This window comes from Parasteatoda tepidariorum, unplaced genomic scaffold (assembly GCF_982258835.1).
Source record: "Parasteatoda tepidariorum strain Cologne lab strain unplaced genomic scaffold, Ptep-v5.0 scaffold_34, whole genome shotgun sequence".
NCBI classification, from domain to species: domain Eukaryota; kingdom Metazoa; phylum Arthropoda; class Arachnida; order Araneae; family Theridiidae; genus Parasteatoda; species Parasteatoda tepidariorum.
Genome location: NW_028257393.1, coordinates 252,081 through 274,864, shown reverse-complemented (window position 1 = coordinate 274,864; position 22,784 = coordinate 252,081). Strand labels below are relative to the sequence as shown.

The following is a 22,784-nucleotide window of genomic DNA, read 5'->3' as shown; positions in this document are numbered from 1 at the left end:
ACAAGGGATCAAGTATCCTCCGACAGGGGGGCTCAAACAAATTAATTCAAAATATTTAAATTAAAACGAATTTTATACTTTACATTTTTTTTATCACAATACTGTACATTTTTTTCAATTGTGTTTCTAAGAATCTAAAATTACTAATATTGATACAATGTGCAGATTCCTTTTAATGTAAATATTTTTTTTTTCTGTTATCGATATATTTTGTACTGTAGGGTACAATTTACTCTACATTGTAAGCGTAAAAATTACTTCTGTAATAAAAAAAAATAGTTGTAGCAGTAACCGCTATTTCAAAAAATTTCTACGCTTCTTACTCTCATAACGCAAAAATTATTCGTTAATAAAAATTTGAAATTTCATGTACATTTAACAGAACATTTTGATATAAAATGTTACTTTATATGCATCGATTGGCTTTTGAATCATTTAAATGTTTTGCAAAATAAAGTTTTAAGTACATTTTTTTGCATCCACGTATTCTATCTAATGATATCGTGCCCCGTTTTGAACGAAGTTCGAAATAGTTATGCCCATAAAATTGTAAAATTCGAATTTTTTTTAATTGTTACATAGTATAATTTTACGAACAAAAAAAGGCTATTTTAATCAGGGGACTCGATGTTAATATGTATTGTAAATAAATACAAAGAGACTTTTAAAATTTTTCCTTGCGATTCCTTTTACTGTTCAAAGATGCTTTTAAAGTGAACATCTATGTCCGGCAAAATGCTAATTTCTCCATTTGAGAAAAAGAGTAAGTTCATCGGCTTAAAATATAAGATTCAAACAATATAGCTTAAATTTGTAATTATTTTTCAATTTACAAATTTTTAATTTGCGTCCGAGAAACAATTATTAACTAACTTTCATTTTTAAAAAAAATTGCCACACATGGCTGCTGTTTGTCTGCTTATGTTTTCGTTTCTCAGCAAATCTGAAAGCACATTTTCTATCAAGATTTCTGTTTCGCCTTCCCAAAGCTTTTTACATATTGACTTACGCCTATAACGAATAACCTTTCACACAGTTAATTGATTATTGTTTACCACATGTCAACGCGAAACTTTCTTTCCTCTACGATTTAAATTTGCTTTCATAGTTACGAATTTTAAGTCACAAAAAATGGATACTAAAAATTAGGAAGTTCGGGGACCAAATTTCGAAAAATAAGAGTTATTTTTTTATTTCTCACGACTTATTTGACCGATTTTGCTTAAATTTTGTATTATGACATTGAAAATTGCAAATGATGAAAAAATTGCACACCTTACATTTCTTAAGTTTCTCGACTTCTCTTAAATAAAGTATTAACAAATGTTTACTAAAAGTTTCATTTTGCATGAAATTATCTTTTAAAAAAATTTGGGATACAGTGAAATACGCAAAAACTAAAGTTAACATTAAAGGGTCCTAACTTTCAAGCGCGTTCATGAAAAAACTATTAAAACAATAGATTGAAACTACTATATTTTGGGGGTCAGAAATCCGTCGAAAATAGGTATGTTTAATCGGATAACGTTTTTATGTCTAATTTCCTAACTTAAAATATCGTTTGGACTAATTAATTAGTATATTTGATGTCACCCTCTCGAACCATTAAGAATGAGTCCTAGAACATGAAGATCCGAACTTAAGATTAAAATTTATTCCGGTGGGTCCATTCATTTTTTTGCGCACTGTACATTCATTTGAAGTATATGTCAATATTGCTGATAATAGCAAAATAATTTTTCTTTTTCATATAGAAAGGTAATTTAACTGATAGTTATCCATATACATATGCTTTGATAATTTTAAGGATTATTATTGTAAGAGGAAAATAAGGTGAAATGATATTCACTTTCAATATTAATATCAGATATAAATAAATAAATAAAATCATCTTTCATTTTGTTCTCTTTTGTTAATTTCATAGTAATTGCATAGTAATAGCTTCCAAATAATAGTTCAATGATAATATCTCGTCGTTTTGCCTTTTGATTGAATCGAAAATTTTTTCATTACAATTGCAAAAATTTGTTTTTCCAAAGGTAATGTCATGCAAAAAATATAGTTTTTAATAGTTATAAACTATTTAATATTTTTTTATATTTATAGTATGCGTTGGAAAAATTCTGAATCCCAATTTCTGAAATCCCCGTGTAGTAAATGGCGACTGATGCACGTAAAATCTGTCGAGTCGCAAAGTCCTCCATGTTCCCATAACAAATCAAAACCTCTGGGGGTACTTATCCAGGAATTTTCTCGTCTTCTGGATTGGTTCAAAATTACAAGGCTACGGAGTTGAACATTAGTAGTCGTAAACCCGAAAATCGGGTCGGTTGTTCAACGACGGATAAAATAAAATAAAATAGCAAGATATAAAAATTTTTATACAATTTTATGGCAGGAAATTTTAAATTGTGAAATACATAATTTGAATAAAATTGGTTGAATAATTCGAGTTAAATAAAATTTTAACCAAACTGACTTTTTTAAAATTTGACAACTCAGAAACTAATTGATCGATTGTTCTGAAAGTTTGTATTTTGAAATTAAAATTGAATTAAAGTGTAAAAATATGTAGAACATACAATTCAATATATTTTACTATTATTTAATAAACTAATAAAAAGCAACAAATAATTATTTAAAATTATTTTTGCTTAAAAATTTGTGTATAAAATGTTTTTTGTAATTTTATGCAAACATTTTTCAATACACTCAAAAAGTTATCGAGGGCTGTAATCGCAGAGTGAAGTTAAAATTAAAGGACCCAAACTTTCCAACTCTCTCTTTGCCATAACTTCAATTCATATCTTCCAGATTGTGGCTGTTTCCGCATTTTGAAAATTAAAAACCTAAAACTATACACAAACTTGTATGTTTATCTAGAACAGTGCGCTTTTCTGTTCATTTTCGTAACTTAAAATATGGTATAGACTCTTTGTGCGTGAAAATATGATTCAATCAAAAGTAATCAAGGTGTTCCCTTTTTCCATTTCATGCACTGTACATAAAATAAGTCTATGAGAATCTGTTATGTTGATTTATATACATTTTAAGATATTGAATACGAACAGTTTAATTGTTTTTCTGAATCAATCAACAATCTTTTCACTACTAAGAAAACGATAAAAAAAATAAGAAATTAAAAACATTTTGTTACTGTTATTCTTTTTTCCCGACTGCATATTTATTGCGTTGATTAAAATATAAACCTTGAATCCGAATAAGTAAATGATTCTCCTCATTTAAAAATATTAAAAAAAAGATGAAAAAATTTATTTTATTCTTATATTTTCATTTTGCTTGAAAATTTCAAAAAGCAATTACGTGATTCCATAAACCATTAATAAAAACATTACATGAAAAAGAATTCCTAAAAACGAGGACCTGCGTTTCTATCTATCCCTTAGGCTTTTGTCAGTTATTTCCCTAGCAAAGAGGTGTGATTATCCCCTTTCTCCAGAAGAAAGAATAGCAGTTTAAAAGATAAGTCAATTCGTCAATTTCACCCATGTCTAATCGCATCCGGTCTCTAGTTTAACAATGTATGGGCAAAGTTATGGTGCAGTGAAACTACAATTACATAGAATTTGCAATATATTTTTATAATTTTTGTTAATAATTCTAAAAAATGAATAAATAAAAAGTCAACTACAAAATTTTTTATTAGGCATTTTTAAATGAATTTTTGACTTAATTTAGAAGAAGTGTAATCAGACTACTTTCCCGAGGAGACTTTAAAATTTTCTCGACGGGGGGGAGGCTGACCAAGCCCAACAGGGGTGCAATTGCCTTCCCCCCTACCCCCTACTGGCGCCGCCCTTGGTCGTACCTACGTCGGTGACTGGCACAGATGCTTCAGAATGTTTGGCGCAAAATGGACTACCGCATAGATGTTATCCGTGTGTTCAAGGGAAGTCACATAGAAAATGTGTGACGCATGTTTATGAAATATTGAAGTTCCTTCTACATTCTGTGCGAATTTTATGAATAAATTCTTTTTCATTAAACAATTACAGTTTGTAATCGCTATATTCATTTTGAATTATTTGAAAACCCTACAATTGTTGAAATATAATAAATTCTTACCAGAACTAGTGGTTTATCACAAAATAACGATGAAGTCAATGCCATGTCTCTTCACAAAGACCAATACAACATATCCTGCAAAATGCAAAGAAAGAATTATTAACATCTCTAAAGAGACACAGAAAGAATTAGTATTAATTTATACAAAGTTTATGATTATTACTTATTCGTTAGAAAAAATATATGATTATGTGAAACACTTACACTTCCATACCTCTGATAACCAAAATTAGCTCTCTAAGAAAAATACGTGTTAGTTAATTTATGGCATAAAATAAGAAGTATAAAAATTTCTCTTCGAAGGTTAGCCCGTAGTAGGAAATTCTTAACCTGAAAAAAATCTTTTTGTTAACCGCTTACCAAAAAAGGTCAAATCTAACATTTGAGTTAGAGAACTAGAATTTTGAGTACAAACGTTAGTCTTAATAAATAATGTTGAACCATCAAATGAAATAAAATTAGAGATAAATCAAGTTTTAAACACCGTTTGACCTAGAAACCAATGAATTAATTTTTTTAACACGAGTGGTTCATAATAGAAAATTGTCCATCCGAAATTTTCTTAAAATCGCCTTTTTTCTTAAGGAGCCTATTGTGGTATTGTGTTGTAAAGAGCCTGAGTGCCAAATTTTCGAACCAAAAGGCACAACTCCAAAAGAATTTAAGGCTAAAACAATTTATGAATTATATAATTACATAATAAAAGGTAAGGTATGATTTAAAGGCCACAAGTTTGATATTTCTTTTAAAAGTTCAAGCATTACACAAAAACGTTAGTACTATGTTAGCCCATCAAAGTTTTTTGTACAAAATTACCGATTTTTAGGCCATTAAATGAAATCTGTATCCAAATAAAAACATTTTTTAGGAAGATTTACGTCATCAAGGAAGATTTACGTTAATTAAATTTTTGCCTTACTTTTGATTTAGAAAAATTCATTTTTATTCCAAATAAGAGCGCATTGTGAGAAAGCGAGAGAACTTTTTGGTAGCACACCCGCCAAAAAAGTCATGGCCGAATCAAGATTTAGTTAGGTTATGACCTAGAAACTGCAAGTTTGACCTTCGCTTTTATATGTTAACACATAAAAGGAAATTGTAGGCCAAATCAAAAAAATTTTTGTTAGCAAATCCATTTAACGAAAAATATGACCTAAGTCTTAGTTAAGTGCAAACAAGTTTGAATTTTATCATAAAACGTTAGTTCATTGTAGAAAATTGCTAGCCCAGAAAAAGTTTGTCCTCCGACATACCAAAAAAAGGATTGGGAAAACAAGTTCTTGGTTATTTTTGACCAAGAAAATTTAAATTTCGTTTCTAGTAGAAAATTTAAATTTCGATACATAGGTAGCAAAAGGATATTATCAAACATTAGAAAGATGCAATATAATACTGCGGTGCTAGAAAACGCGTTCAATCTGACATTCGAACTTTTAATATTATCGTTTTCATTAATTTTAGTCCAGCACCACTTTTTTGTGGAAGGGCATCCCATATTACTAATAAACAAAAATTTTTTAATGAAAAAAAAAACAATAAATTAAATATTACTTAAGTCATTTTAAGCTAATTCAATTTAATGCCAGAAAACGCAAGATAATATTAGTGGAAGTAAATTTTGTTCTCAAACGATATAAAACTGGAAAAAACTTTTTCAACTGTTGAGTTGTAACTTCTTCACGATTGATTACATCGCCATATTATTCGTGGTCCAGAGCTAGAACTTCAAACTTCAAAAGTTTTTGTAATTTAGTAATTTTTTAGTAAACTTTTTAAATTTCAATGATAGTTACATAAAATATTAAAATAGTAACGTATGTAGTGGTTTTTCTGTAGTTAAAATTCAGCTAGAAAAATAATATAATGCACTTCAAATCATGATGTGTTAGAGAGGATGATGTTGTAGAAACATTCAGGGTACTTAATAATCTTGACTGCTTAATCAAAACATTTAAGAATTAATTTAATGATCATGTATCTAATAAAGTCAGTAAATATTATGATTGTGTTCATTATGACAATGAGTAGTTTGGGCGTAGTAGTTGACTTTTCTGTTAAAACGTATTTAGTTAGTATTGTAGTTAGTTCAGAATAGACTCGTTTACTTGGTTATTTGCATCTCATAAAATGTATCTGCAACAATGATAAAGATTAACAATAGTTTTCAGTAAACAAGTTTGCCATGATAAAATAATTATTAATCAATGGGCTTCTTTTAAGTTAAAACCGTTAGATTTTAGAATGTTTGAAATTATTTATAAGATGAACTTTATTGTTACTTTATTAAAATTTCCTGTTTAAAATTTTGTAAAACAATGAGATAAAGATCTTTATTTTCTTTTCTTGAATATAGACTGATTTTCGTGTTTCTTATACCTCATCATTTATATTAATTTGTAAATGATGGAAAATGATTAAAAAATAAGCAACAATATGGTCTAATCAAAGTTTGTTTACATTGAATGAAAACTGTGCTTAAAAGGAGTTACAATTTTTATTCAGGAAGTTTGAAAAAAAAGTGTGAACATTTCCTATTGACTCAATGATGTACAAAAATATTTTGATAGTCAAATCCCATGGTGCTTTATGTTTAAAATATTTAAAAGCGTTGAATTTGATATTTTTGTATCAGTATATGCTCGAACTTCACTTCAAATAAAAAGAGCATAAGGATTATGTACTATTTTTTTTTTTAAAAAAGAGAAAGAATAAAATTTTTACTTGAGAGGGGTTATAAATTAAATTCTTTTAGCTAATTACCTCCCTCTTGTTGCTTTTTTCGATTCCTGTGTGTTGATGGCGAGATTTTTCGGAGCAGATATCTACCCATTGAATTTTATTATAAAGGATATTATAATTTCTTAAAGACATTTTCAAATTAAATAATCGAAGTTTTAAATAAATATTAAATGCTTAATAGTTTCAAATTTAGTGTTTTCGATGTAAAGTTGTACTTTTTTTTATTTCTTCTAATTTTACATGGATTTACAAGCTAATCGAACAGAAAGGAATAATTCAATTTGGGAATATGCTGCTGGATACTGCAAATGGAAAATATCACATTCTGGTAAAAAACTGGGGGACGAAAGTTCGATCCTGACAGAAAACAAAACAACGGGTGTGTATTTGCAGCAAGGTGCACTGTAAATCTCTTATTGGTTGTTGCGTAGAAGTTTATGATCATTTTATAAAATCTTTCAAAAATGCACATAAAAGATTCCTTGACTTATCGCTCGGAAATATAGTTCCAAGTGAACAATAACTTGCATTGACGAAAAAAACTGCGTGAAATGGCTGAAAAGTCTCGGAAAATTTTATCATTTAAAATAATAATTAAATAAAAGCACATAGTACAACTGTTGCTTTTTATATTAAGGAATAAAAATTATTTTATTTACTAACAAATATGTGTTTTTAACTCTCATTTTTACAAAAGATTATCGATAGGTTAATTTTAAATAATGACGGTAAGAATATATTGCTTTTTAATCGCATGAAGTTTATTTTTATATTGTTTTAAAATAATATAATTATGTTGTGAAATTATATTTGTCGTGATTTTTTCTTTTTTGATTCTTAAGTACTGCAGTGTGTAATTTATTCTGCAACTTCGCTATAAATATTCAGAATTTTAAGAAATGGGGGTTGGCAGATATGAAATTTTCTATAATAAAACTTATAATGTTTGAAAATTTTTTATAGTGATGTTTAGGTATTATGAAAACAGATGTATAATTACAATTTGGTTACTTTTAAATTTTTAAGATATCGAAAGCAATTTTATTTTATTATTATCATAGTATTTATTACTTGGATTTTGAATTATTTAGTTGAAGTTTCAGATAAGAAGTATAAAAATTTACATTATTTTTATCATGTTAAAAATAAAATAGTAAAACAATGATAATAGTAAAAATTTCTTTGGCGCAATATTTAAAATTTAGCTGAAGAACATTTTCATTTTTGTGTAAAAATAAAAAAATTTAAATCAATGTATCAAAGAATCTTGTTTAAATTTCCATCTCTAAGGTCCTGTATATACTCTTCGAAAATTTTTTTTTAATGGATAATACACTTTTTTATGGCTGATTCATTAATATCAAAAACTTGAATCCAGTCTCGGCTTAATTTTTTAAATTTTCTTTTTATAACAAGCTCTGTTTAAAACATTTATATATTACACCTACTTTTTCTTAAACCTATTTATGTTCATAATGCATTATCTACTATCAGGGAAATACAGGCAATGGAATTGTTTTAAACGAAAATCTATTTTTTATAGAAACATTCTAAAAAGAGTTATTGATTGTAGTTAAACTTTGATAATTCATAGTAAAGGCAACTTTTAAGAGATGATGTAAGAAATTATCTATTTTTTCGTCTCATTCTCGTATGAAATTATATGTTTGAGCAAATTTAATTTCGATAAAACATAATATTTACTTTTTTTTGGTTTTGAAATTAAAATATTATGTAATTCGTTTGATTAAGATTGTTGGTTCAGTACATAATACCTCTAAGTTATTTCTGCATTTAAAAAATTTACTGGCAATTTTCATAATATTAGGTGCTTTCCTAATTTCACTCCTCAGAAAAACTTTTACATTGAGTTTGGGTTTTGTTTAGTAAAACTTCGGACATTAAGAGAATAAAGTTACGTAAGTATTTCTTCATTCAATTTCAGCGGAAAAAAAATGGAAGACTTGTTGAAGTAAGTAATTTGAATATTTTTAAATTATGTTATTCATTGTATCAATTATTCAAAAATTGATAATTTAAAAATTAAAAAATTTTATTTTAGAATTTCAAGAAAAAATTTAAAGTTAAAATTTCCTCTAAATTCAAATGATAATTTAACTTTAATTATATAGTGAGGTTTAAATTATTTAATTTCAGAATATGAATAATGTAAAATAATTTTGAAATTATAAATGGCTGGAGTAAAATGAAAGGTGACTAGAGTTGATAAAAATGTCAAGATATATTAAATTGATTCATTAAAAAATAGGAATTCATTTAAAATTAAAAAATTGAAAATTATTAATGATGTAAAATTTATTGAACATAAAAAGGACAGAAAAAATATCAATAGAAAGTTAGCAGCTAAAGTATTATTTCTTAATTAAATTTGAAATATTTATTCTGCATAAATTACATTATTTTTAATCTTCTTCAATTAGCCCAAAGGCACCAACAACTTCAATGCTTTTAATCAAGAAAGAGCAAGACAAAATATTATTATAGGACAAAATATTATTATAGTCAGTGCAAAGCCTAATAATAAAACTTTATTTTGCCAAAATTACCAGAATTCTAGAAGGTTATAAACAGTTTATTCAAACATCAAAAGTACTAGTTTCAAGAACAGCTTACAAGCAAGGAATATGTTTAGTTTCAAGTTCTGAGAATGAAGAACCTGTGTTTGGAAAAACAATTATAATTTTGTGAAAAGGCTCCAAAATTTTATTTGTGTGCAATCTCTTTAAATCCTGTTTTGTTTCTTACAATCGACTGAAAAATGCGATGAAGTTAAAGTAATAGCACCAGAAAAATCTATAATGATGAATATATAATAATGAACATGTAATAAAAATATTGCTTTTTCTCAAATACTCACTACCATTTCCTAATTTGTAAAAAAACAATAGTAATTTTTTTCCAAACTGAGTGAAATTTTAATATTTTTATGAAGCAGTAAATTACGTTTGTTGAAAAGTAATTTAGTTATATTGTAAATTTTAATTCATATGAGGCAGAGTATATTAAGAAATTTAATATCTTATTAAAATACTGAAGATTATTTTTAGATGATTCCAAATTTCAAAACTGTAAACATTGAGGAATATGCCATCATAATTTTTATTCTAAATTACTGTAAATTAAAAATAAGTTTGAATTGAATGCACTCTCTTAGTAACGAAAACATAATATCTGTTATATTTTTGAGTGAATATCTTGTATTTTTTAATGAATGCTGTGATATGTATTAAAAGTATAATATATTGAAATTTTAAGATTTTGCATAAAAATTATTACATTTGGTTTATGTATACAGACATCAAAGTGATTGTAAATGAATAAATTATGTTTGAATATCGATCTGGATCTGTATATTTTTTGTTAATATTTCCATGTCATTATTTTTACATTTCTACATTTACTTCAAATTTATTATTTCTATACGCCAGTGTAGTTAATATTGGAATGTTTCCTTAATTAGAGAATGGGGTTGACCTATTCAATATTTGCCTACACTTTTATATAAATTTTTGTTTGTGAAATATAGTAATATTTTCATTTTTAAATAATTTTAAAATACAATAGGAATTAGTTTCAACCTAAAATTTAAATTCTCTTTACAACATTAGTGGTACTAACTCTATAGTATCTGTTGGTTCTTCAACGAATGAAATGCAAAAAAAAATTTATTTTTACATAAATCAACTTGAAGAAAAAAAAACTTTTTATATGAAAGAAAATATTTTTAAAGCGCTAAAAAGCAGAGAAAGTTAGCATCATTATTATATTATTACAAAAAAAGAGAAGATAATTTAAGTGAAATTCATATAAATCAAATTATGATTTAATTATTTCAATCCATGAAAATTAAAAAAAAAACTATTTATATTTTAGATGTGTAATATGTAATATATATCGTTCTGAATAATATTTTTTAGCAATACAAGAGGATATATTGAATATTTTTAAAGAATAAAAAAGATGTGAGTTAAGAATTGACTTCATTAGTAAGATATGCATATACTAGCGACAATTAATCATAATCCTAAATTTATCCTAATGCATAAATAATCATATGTGAACCATCTAAGAGTAAATAAGATATTTTTTATTAAATTTTAAATTAATTTTTTTGCAAATTTTTTATTTTTGTTACAACGAAATGAATATTCTATTGTTTTTTGTTAATAAGCTGAAAATTTTACTCGAATCAAATGCTCTAAATCTTTATTACATTTCTTAATTTTAGTTAAAACGTAAGACATAAATTTTTATATTTTATTTATTGCATCAAGCGTATGAAAGGCTACTGCAAAAATTCACCTATTTTCAACTAATATTGTGATAAGCAAATTTTATACTTTATGTTGGAAGTAGATTGTTACTAGGAAGAACAAAATATTCTTTAAAAACAAATATTCTTTGTGTTTTTCTAAATTAATCTATTATCTGTAGATTTTTAAGCTGAGGTTATTGGAATGAAATTTTTAAATAATAAAATAAGGGAAATTTTCACTTTTTTTAGAATTTTAAGGTATTTTTGTAGATCATTTATATATATATATATATATATATATATATATATATACACACATTAATATTTTGTTCGTAGTTTTCCATAGTCACCAACTTCAATATTGATTAAAAAAATTTTTGCCAAAAATGAAGTAAATATGTATGCATATTAGTGGACTCACATTATTGTTTAAGCTAGGAAGAAAGAAAACATACGATCAAAAACTGTCGATTTAAAAGTAAGGAACATGGGATTAAAAACATCAAAACCAGTACCTGATTGAACTAGGAGGAGTTTCTAAATCACATTCGAAATACTCATTCTTTCCTACATATCAGAAAAAATATATATAAAGGGTAATCGTTATTGAATAATCTGTATGCGCAATTGTTTGTTAATTAACTTTGAAAGGTGTTCTGTAATTACCACTCTTAATATACATTTTGAAATATTTGTCAACATTGAAGTAAAAAAAAATTACGAATTAGTGCTCGCAAATAAATATTTTAGTGAAGAAAGAATTAAAATACGCTATCCTAGTTCAGCGAATCTCTTGAAAAGGAAAAGCGAGGTTAAAAGCATCTAAACCTGCTTAATTGCCAGAGAATGGAGAGGAGTTAAACTTGTTTTTTGTGAATATTTCGAAATTTCATCGGACAATCAAACTGGTTTTGCTGTTTTTATTTTTCGGTCTTTGTAAGAAATTAGAAGAAGTTTGATGATGCATTTTTTTATTCTCTAAATAATAAATTATCTCCAAATTAAGAGTAATTTGCATCTCCCAATTTACTTTTTACTTTTGACGAGGCTACTAAAAGGTGGTTAGTACAAGCATCCAGCATATAATTTTTTTTAACAATTTATTTTTAGATTTCAGGTTTTTTAAGTTCATATTCAGTCTCTGTCGTAATCGGAAATTCTGTCAGAGGACAGAAAAGCGATATTCAACACGCTTGTCAAATACCTCGTGTTACGTGATTTCAACGCTTTTATAATATTTCCTGTTTAATTGTTGTATACTGAAACTGTTAATTAATTTCACTTTATTTTTTAATATCTATTTATACAGTTACAAGGCCTCCTAAAATTTTAATTATAAAAGTCACTGAAACGCTAAGACATTTAATTATATATGCAAAAATATCACATTTTTACACTAATAGAGAGGTTATGGAATAATTTATTTTATTGAACCTATTTTAATTTAATTTAGAGTGAAGTTAACCAGCAAATATGCAAATAAAAATTATATCTCTGTATTTTGTTATAAGCTACCAACCTTGTTTGATTAAATAATAATTTCATATGTAATAAGTTAAAATTTTTCACTGGCTTGTACTAGAATAAATAAAATGAAAAAAAATATGAAAATCAGCTTTTTTACTGGCAAAGCTATTAATTTAAAATGGTAAAAATTACTAATATAATTTATACGCAGTTCAAAAATTCTGATTGCGATCGTTTTTAAAAATAATTTCTCCTTTAAAAAGAAGATAGAGGGGTTGAAAATCCTTTTGCGTGGAGGATAATTTGCGCGTGATGCTTTTAAGGAGTGCGTTTAGTAATCTTTCTGGAGATCTTAATACAGTTAGAATCTCCAATAAGTTATTAAAAAAACTGTTGTATGACTGGTGTGAACAAATTTAAAAATTACAATTTACAAAACAGTTAAGAAAAATAAGGATGGAACTTTCTACTTACAGTCTTTATATATTAAAAGCAACACTTCTTCGTATTCTGCTTCAAGAAAAGGAGTCAGGAAATGTTTTAATCTGGCAGCACGCTTTCACTTCTCTGTGGGATCCTTAAAAGTTGAAATATAACAAATTAGTTTTTTTCTGATTACAGGAAAAGTGAAAATAAATTAAAGAGAAAATGTGAAGTGAATATTTGAATCTATTAAAGCAAAAGACCGAAAACGGAATGATACTGAAAATCACATAGGAGAGAAAAAATTTGAAGGATATTCAATGAAATATTATGAAACATATTAGATAATCATAACATATCCACAAAATTAGTTTTGGCTAAAAAACATTTTCAAGCAATTTATTATTTGGAAACTTCAATCTTCAATTTCGCACTCAAATGTTTTCTCATTATAGCAAATTATAAGAATCATCCAAAAACAATCAAAACAAAGTTTACCATTATTTTTACCTTGAATCAGCAAGTTTCACTTCCAGAAGTTACCCCATTGAACAAAATTGTCATTTTAGCGAAAGGTTTCATCATCCCATCTACCAAAATTAGGTTATAGAAAAAAAAGCGACTTTTTCTTTAAGATATCTTTTGCCTTAGAAATTTGGAATACTGCTTTCAAATATTCATACATTGTAGGAAATCCTAACAAAAAGTTTTGTTCGCCCACCCATCAATAAAAAAAAAGTATGACCAAAACAAGTTTCAGCTAATTTATAACATGAAAATCGTACAATTTTGCCAAAAGTTGTACAAAACTGTTGGCACCACAAAAATGTTCATTATCCCTCCTAGAAAAAAATATAGCTAAAACAAGTTTATGCAAACTTTTAATCTAAAAAGAAATTTTGTCTCTCAAAACATAAGCTCACTTCACAAAACTATTAGACCATATGCTGCTTAAACAAAACGTATCGTTAGCCAGGAAAAGTTATGGCCAGTACAAGTTTCTCAAAATGTACGACTTAATATTTATGACCACCGTCGATGAACAGCCGACCCAATTTTTTGGGGTTTACGACTACAAATGTTCAACTCCGTAGCCTTGTAATTTTTTTGATCCAGAAGACAAGGGAACTCCCGGATCCAGTATTGGGAGAAATTTGCCTTTCGTGGAAGACTTTTTGATGGATCTAACCGATATTTTCTTTACATCGAGAGGAAAGTCACAAAATCTCGCAATGTTAGTCATAAGACAAGGGGACTCTAACCCATGATCCGTCTACTAATAAGGTTGTTTTTTGCCAGCACTGAGGTCGGTGCAAGCTGGATGTGGAATTCGTTCCGACCAGCCATCGCTTGGAAGGTGAACGCTCTGTCTCCTGAGCTATCGTGGCTCTACAAATTAATGCGTACGAAACTGCAAGTACGACCAAACACTTTGCCCATTTTGGGAAAACGTTTGTAGTCCTAAAAGAAAAAAGCTTTGCAATACAAGTTTTAGGTAACTTTCCTCTTAGAAACTATAAAGGTTCAAAAGTTGTAGGATATATATACAGTTGGTATCAAATGAGAGGTAACAAGAGAAAAAGTTCCTTTAATATTTCCACCAAACAATTTCGACTAAAATGTTTTAGCTAAATTGTGACCTAGAAACGACACATTGGAATTTGACCTCTAAACGTAAGTCCATTGTAGTATCCCAACTAAAAATAATGGGATTTTAATGCCGCATGTTAACAAAGCTTATAATTAAAGACTGAGTTAGAAATCTGTAGGAACTGGCAGGGGGTTTACTTGTCGGAACTTTAAACCAAATTTAAACGTTATTTATATACAAGATGCGCATAAAATACTCATAAGTAAATTATGATATATGAGTAAATTTGAACTTGAAATGATTTCAATTTTTGTTATCGCTCATAACCCTCCTCCCTCTTTGCCCGAAAAAGTGAGCAAATCCCAAATGTCTTTCCTACTTTAGGTACTTTCGTTACAATTGAGCAGCCTAAAAATTTATTTAAGCACTAGAGTATAATTCTTACCAGAGCTATGATGAATCACAAAATACTATTCTCCATCATGAAGACAACATCCTGTCCTATAAAACGCAAAGTAATCCATAAGATATGAATAAAATGTAAGCCTTTTAAAATAATAATAAATTTACAACACATATGAATATGTATGAATAAGCAAAGAGTGCGTTTCCTGTTTTTCAGTGGCGCCATCTATGACCAAGAGTGCGACTTCAGACACACACACGTCACAGTCTGTTTAAAAATTGGTCCCATTCATACATCCACAAATTATAATTTTGACTTGCACCAGAGAACGATCTATTCCAATTCAGTTCCCCCAAAAGTATGGTTTATTCTGGAAGTTTGGAGGATTTTGTGCTCCGACAGATTTAACGTGCACCAGTCACCATTTACTACACGGGGAGTCTTCGGTCTGCGTGAAAGGGAACTCACGACCTGTAGCACAGGGGCCAACCAGACTACGCCAGCCTCCCACGCATTCCTTCATTCGTTTACGTTACAGGATTACTAAATAAGAATTTAATGATGAATAAAACTATTTGTTTTCTCTTATTCAAATGTAATACGAAAAAGAGAAAGTTGCAGTGATAATGGTTCCTTTGAGAATTAAAAGCATTTTTCTTATAAGAATTAAATTCTAAATTATTGTTTTCAACGGCGATTTTATTCAGGCGCATTGTTTAGGTGTTTTTTTGATAGATTTTACAAAAATATTAGGCTTTAAAGCTTTGCTTTGAGAATTAAGAACAATTTGTTTCCATTTTTTCTTTTTCTATAATTTTTTTTTACCTTTGTTTATGTAAGGGCGCGATATTTTTTAACTGTTTCTACTAGAATTTTTTTTTTTATGGTTAGTTTTTACAAAAATTGTGCTAATATGAAAAACCGAGATTTTTAGAACAGTTTTTTTCTGTTATTCTTTATTTGTAATTTTTTGTTTCCATAGTCGTTTTTATTACGACGCGGTATTTTTTAAGAGCATTTCCGATGATTTATTCTTTTATCGCCTCTTTTTCCTAGATAATATGGAGAAACAAAATTTTCTTTTGAATTCAAAACGATCTATTTTTCTGTTTGCTTCTTTTATAACTGTCAGAAATACTGTTAGCAACGGTTTTTATATTTGTTTCATGCTTGTTTTATTCCTTCCTATCTTTATTATTTTGCTGTAAGTCACGATTCTGATATATAGAATATTTTCTATTTTTTGAGTTTTTTTTTTCATTTTGCCATTTCATTTTTTTCTTATAAATATATAAACTTTTTTTTCCTGTACATACGTATGCTAACATGAAACGCTGATAATTTGCTCGAAATTTTCTAATAAATATAGATGAAAGTTTTGGAAGGTATTATCTGTATGTTCTACTTTTTTCCCTGCACTTAATGATTTCAATTCTTATAATTAACTTAATATTTAAAGACTACTATTATAGTTTTTTCTATCTCGATCGTTACAATTTTTTATAAGCGTAAATTGTGTTAGATGCAGCATTCTTTTTTCTTCGGAAAATTGAGTAACGTTAAAGAAACGAGATTTACATTTTTCGAAACCTTTTGCATGTCTGGAATTTGCAGATTACAGCTTATAACAGGAGTTTTTACTGTAATATGGATATCTGATCGTCTTTCTTTCTCTTATATGTTTTATTTGCAATGATCTATTAGCCTGCCAGTTAGGAGTCTACTTATTATTTTTATTTTTGAATAATTAAACTCTGAACAGCTTTATTTTACTATGGATCAGTATTTTAGGGAAACTGAATTTCATTATCAAACATTCATTTTAAAATCAAGTTAATTTCACATTAAATTTAATTTTTAAGTTATGGTTGATAATATTTAAGAATAATTACATAAAATAATTCGCTATTTTAGCCCCAATAATATCAGTTTTGCTTAATATCTAATAAATTTTGAAATTCTAAACTAACACAAATTTCATCTAGCATTATTGGTTTAAAAGGTAAAACCCTAAATATCATAAGATAAAAACGTTATTTATACTCTACTTAAAATTTACATAATATTACTGAAAAAGTACAGAAACATTTTTCTGCATTTTAGTACTGAGTTGTGTAGTGCATATGATATTTCGAGAATTTTTTTACATAAATAATATGAATAACTATTTTACTTGTTTCAATTTTTCAATTTTTGAAAAAAAAGTGGCCCCTATACAAATGCTCTAGCTGGTAACAAAGTATTACTAATTTCGTCCTATTTCGCTCAGCCAAAAATGCATAAAGTTTAAGCCAAAGATTACTTTTGGTTAAATTTTGTCATCGAATCTCCAATTTTGAATTTTAGGGTAAACCAACCAGTGAAGGAGCATTTGATATATATCGATTAAAAATAAGAATTTGAAAGTTTTTCTTTAGATAGATTGGTAACAATAGCTTACTTCCAAACAATAGGAAGTCATCTAGTAATGTTTGGATTACCTGGTCAAATAGACTTCTCTGGAAAAATTTTTGAATTTGTTATTATCTCTGCAACACCTTGTTTCTTTGAAAAAATTATAAGGTGATTGTTTGTATTTATATGTTTGAAGTGGAATTAATTGCCTGTAATAGTTTTATTTTTCTCACTGTGAAAAAGAGAATTCAAAATACAGTTATTGAAGTTACGTTTTATTTTTTTAAAGCATCATAGCATAATAAAGTGCTGAGATGAGGGGGTGTTTATTCACTGGATCACCAAACGATGAAAAACCAGTGAAAGAACAATTGTTCCTTTACTGTTTTTTTTCTAAGTTAATGTAAATAAAAGATAAACTTTAATTTTCTTGTACCTTTAGTGATGTTCCGCATCAAAAGTATGTTAAAAATACGAAAGACAACTGCTAACTAGTGAGGGAACAGGCATGTTCATTTACTGGGCATAGATTTCCCAGTGAATGAACAGTATGTGTTCATATGTTGACACTTTAATTTTCAATTCATAATTAGAAAAAAAAGTTAACATTTTTCAAGTATTCATATGTTATAATTTCAAGAATAGGCTTGTTTTTAAATATTTGTATGACTTATAAATTCATAAAGAGCATTAAAAATAACCAAAATTAAGTATTCCTTTACTGGGTGTTCATTTACTGGTAAGAGCTGTTCCTTCACTTGTTCTCCTTACTACTTGTTATTTGAACCTCCAAAACTTTAAAACAATATTATGTAAGTTCTTTAAATTTTTTTTTACATAATTTTCAATTAGTAAGAAAAATGTTGACACTGTCATTTAACTAAAATTACGAATTTTGAAATTAATATGATTTTTTGAAAGGCAAGCGAAGCTTAAGTGTTCCTTCACTGGTTAGTTTACCCTACTACGAAATGTTAGCTTATTATAGCAGAGAATTCGTCCAAAAGTTTCGTACGGCAAGCCACAGAAAAAGATATAGCCTCACCCCCAAAAAAACTACTTGATGAAGTAGGAAAAAGTTTGAACCTTGCCACCAATCTTTAGCAATTAGGTTCTCAACGTGGACTCTTAAGACTTCTGCAGAACAAATTGTAAGTAAAAAAAAAAAAAAATAGTTAAACATTGTGTAAAACAATATAAAATTGATGTTTTCTTCTACCAAAACGTTGCACTTTTATCTCTGCACATATCTCATGTGATTATTTCATGTTATATCTCATGTCAGCAACAAGTTTGAATTTTGCGATCGAACGTTTGCCTTTTGTAGGAAATTGTTAACCCAAGTATATGCTATTTTATCATCAAAAAAGAGATTTTATATTTATTTTGTTTTATATGTTATAAGAGTCGTTCAACAGCCGACCCACTTTTCGGGTTTACGGCTATTAATGTTCAGCTTCGTAGCCTTGTAATTTTGAACTCAATCCAGAAAACAAGGGAACTCCAGGATTGAGTATTGGAAGAAATTTGCATTCGTGGAGGACTTTATGGTTGAATAAACCTGCATTACCGTTACATGAACAGGAAAACCTCCAAGGTTAATCTGACGGCAAGGGGACTCTAACCCATAATCCGTCTACCACTGAGGATATTTTACTTCAGCACTGTTGTCGGAGCAAGCCGGATGCGGTATCAACCAGCCATTGCTGGGATTCGAGCCGGTTCACCTCACCCCTCTAAACCATCAAAAAAAGTTGCAGAGAAAGCAATTTTTAGTTTTCTTACGATTAAGAGGTTTGAATTTCACCTTCAAGCGATAGTTCATCGTAAGAAATCGCGAGACCCACAATTTATTTTCGTTAGCAAACGTGTCAAAATGCCACCAAAACTAGTTTTACTTAACTTTTGACACAAATTACAATTTATGACTCATAAACTTCCAAGTATGAATCTTCCCTGCCGTGGGCTATTACAATGTCATACGTTAGCATTGTTTATAACCCGAACCACTAAATATGTCTGAAAATAATTAGCGAATCACATTATTACCTGAACTATGGTGCATCGCAAAATATCTACCAATGATAAGCCATCCTCATCATAAGGACAAGAATCTGATCAGTAAAACTGAAAAAAAGTAGTAAGATTTGAATGAAGTTATCATCATATCATATTAAATAATTTAAAAAATAATATTTATAAATGTTTGACACTGTATAAGCCTTTATGTGCCAATGGGACATAAAGGCTTCTCGTTCAACTAATACTATTTACTTAAATCATTAAAAAAACGGAGCAAATTATCCCATTGAAACTTGTCTCTCTCTGTAATACGACTTTTCATTTATGATTACTAGTGAACAACATATCCTTAGAATGCCCAAAGAAAAAATTACATCAGTTGCGCTTACATGGGCCCCTGATGGTAAAAGAACAAGAGGAAGACTTACCATCCAGCGCATGTTTTTGGACGAATTAAAAGAATGTAGAATATCTGGATGGGAGGAAGCAAGATCTATTGCTAGAGACAGGAGGCGTTGGAGGGATATGCTAGAGGCCTTAAGTGCCCAAAGGCACGTAGAGGATAAGAATTTAAGTAAGTAAGTGAACAACACACGATTATTTAAAGGTGAACATCACTAATGTAACCACTTAGATGTAGATAATTCGTTCTAGGACACCATTTTATGTTTCCTGAATTTCATTCCTCAGCTCTCAGCTTTCTATCTCGATCAATTTTACAAGCAAGTCCTTCATATTTTCTTTGATTCATTTAGATTTTCAACTACAATAGTTATAAAACAAAGTATTAAATGTTCGACTTAATTAAAATTTTATAACGTGGTGTCAAATCCATATTAAAAATGTTAGGAAAATTAGAAAATAGCATTTAATTTTTAAAAAAGAACATTTGTTAACGTGTAAAATAGGCTATATTTAAAGGGAAATTTTTTTTCTTCACACTTCTCATAATTTTTTAATAATTTGGTAAATAAAGTGTTAAGTACTGGAAAAGTTCGATAAAACAAGTACGGCATGTAACAAGAAAGTTGCTATTACGATAAATTTCCAAGTTACTGATAAAATTACGACAAACATGCTTTTTAGGGAAATACGCTTTTCTATTGATTAGGTGAGCAATATACAAAAAAAGAATAAGAAGAAATTTATTACAACTAAAAAAATACTAAAACTTTTTTTTACTGTTTTAAATTTCGTTGGTGTCCATTCAACAAGACTTCGAAAATGGTGACTTGACTTACTAAAAGCACATTGACCATAAGATATATTTGATCAAAACTATCTCAATATGCGATCAGACACGTAGTGAGAGTAACAAAACTAAAGACTTCCACTCTTTAAGAGTACTACGCATTGAGACTACCATCACTTGAAACTTTCATGATTTGAGTTTCAGACGACCTGAAACTACCGTAACTTGAGACTAACACAAACTGATTCGACTTGCGAACACAGCCTGAGACCAACCCGAGACTACCACAGCCTGAGACTTCCAAGTTTAGTACCATTCTGAGTACAATGACCTGCGACAACTAAGTTATAAGATAACCACAAGCATGAAACTTACATGACTTGAGACTACATAATAAATTAGTTTTAAATCTATCTCAGATGTTTATTTGGAAACTAAAATAAACATTAGCTTGTTAACCAAGTGTGAATTAAATTTTTTCGCAAATTTATCCCATACATTTTTGTTTTAAATTCTGAAATTTAGTTATTAATGTAAATTGAATTTATAGAAACACTCTTCGTAGAGTCAGGCTTAGCATTAGTTTTAAGCAAATGGCATAGCAACCGGAAAACTAAAGTGTCGGAAGTTAAAAAATTTTAAAAAAAATCAGAGATAAAAAAATCTTTTAAATCTTTGAGTGATTGCAAGGTAGAGCAAATTGAAGACCTAAATTCGTAGTTTTAACAATTCATATCTGTATACCGTCTCCTTTCAACACTAAAATACTTTAGATGAATTTCAAACGTGATTAAACTCTGCAAGGCTGAAGTTCATTTTATAGAATTTTTGCCTTTTTTAACCATGAACGCTAAAATTTTTCCTCCAAACGATCAGCCCACAAATTTTGGAATCGTAAGCTCGAAATCATGTCGTTACAATGACAATATAAATTTTTTTTCGATTGTACACCACTAAAAAAAGTTTTACCGTCAAAAAAATTTCAGCTAATTTATGACTTGAAAATAGCAAATTTGAACTTTTCAAAAGTTAAGTCATTGTAATTATACGTTAATCCAAGAAAAATCATTGTTAGCACTCCAACTGAAAAAAAAAAGGTTGCATCCAAATCTTGAATTGGCTTACTTTTACCTAGAAATGAAAAGCTTTAATTTTTCCACTAAACATTAACTCAGTCTAAGGAATCATTAGCTCAAAAACAATTTTCCTTAATGCTCGAGAAAACACAAGTTTGATATTTGCCTTCAAACGTTAATTTATTGTAAGAAAATGTTAGCCCCATGTTAGAGGAATAAACTTTCGTTACCCTAACAGTTAAAGCATTTGAACTATATTCTAACCTAATTACAAATTTGAATTTCACCTCCAAACCGCTAGTCCAGTGTAGAAATTTGTTAGCCCAACAAACAATTTCGGCTCTACCTTCATCAACTAACTTTTCAAAACTAACTTTTATCAAACCTAAATTTTCCTTTTTGTCTCCGAAAGTCATCATCGGCAAAGAAATTTAATTTAGACCACTAATCCATTAAAGTCATGGCTAAAACAAGTTTTAGTAAACATTTCCCTATAAACAACATGTGTAAAATAGATATAGCCCAAAAGCAAATAAAATTGTTGGAAAAGCAACCAAAAAAGAGTAACTTGCAAAACAATTTTAATTAAATTCTTCCTAATGATAGTGCTCTGTAAAAATCGTAATTCCACGTTGGTTCGATAAAATTCATAGTCGAAAGTACTTTTTATCTTTTCTTAAACATTTGTTTTAGCCACGGCATTTGAACAGTTATAGACGTCTGAATGTTTCCTTGTGTCTCTCGGAAGTTCATACTAAATTTCCGCTGGGCGAGTTGAAAACGACAAATTTGAAATTTGCTTACAAACGTTAAATTGTTTCAGAAAAGCACTCAAAAAAACTGCATCAATTCTCTCACCCATACAAAAGAGTTAAGGTCACCAAGATGTCCGCACTTTACAACCCGCTATCAATGAGGTTATGTGATGGGTGCTTCTTATGTCCAAAACAATTGAAGCACTAAAAAAACTCATTTGTAATGTGCTTTCATCGGCAACTGCCTAACAGGGCTAAAGAGTTTAGAAGGGCTAGTTCACTCCGCTCTTAGAGCTGAAGCTACGATTTCCCTCCTCATGACGTCACTGTGTCCACAGATCTCGGAGATCGCAAGCA

At 28.5% G+C, this 22,784-nt stretch overlaps 1 long non-coding RNA gene across 1 annotated transcript in view; it reads right to left on the bottom strand.

Moving 5' to 3' along the window:
- The window catches only part of LOC139425059 (uncharacterized), a 51,209-nt gene that overhangs the window by 12,489 nt on the left and 15,936 nt on the right, over window positions 1-22,784 (bottom strand). The window contains exons 3-6 of the long non-coding RNA XR_015431138.1: window positions 19,432-19,509; window positions 15,028-15,083; window positions 13,043-13,145; window positions 4,087-4,161 (exon numbers count right to left, since the gene is read on the bottom strand). This is a non-coding gene — a long non-coding RNA (uncharacterized LOC139425059). The remainder of the gene's footprint in view (window positions 1-4,086; window positions 4,162-13,042; window positions 13,146-15,027; window positions 15,084-19,431; window positions 19,510-22,784) is intronic.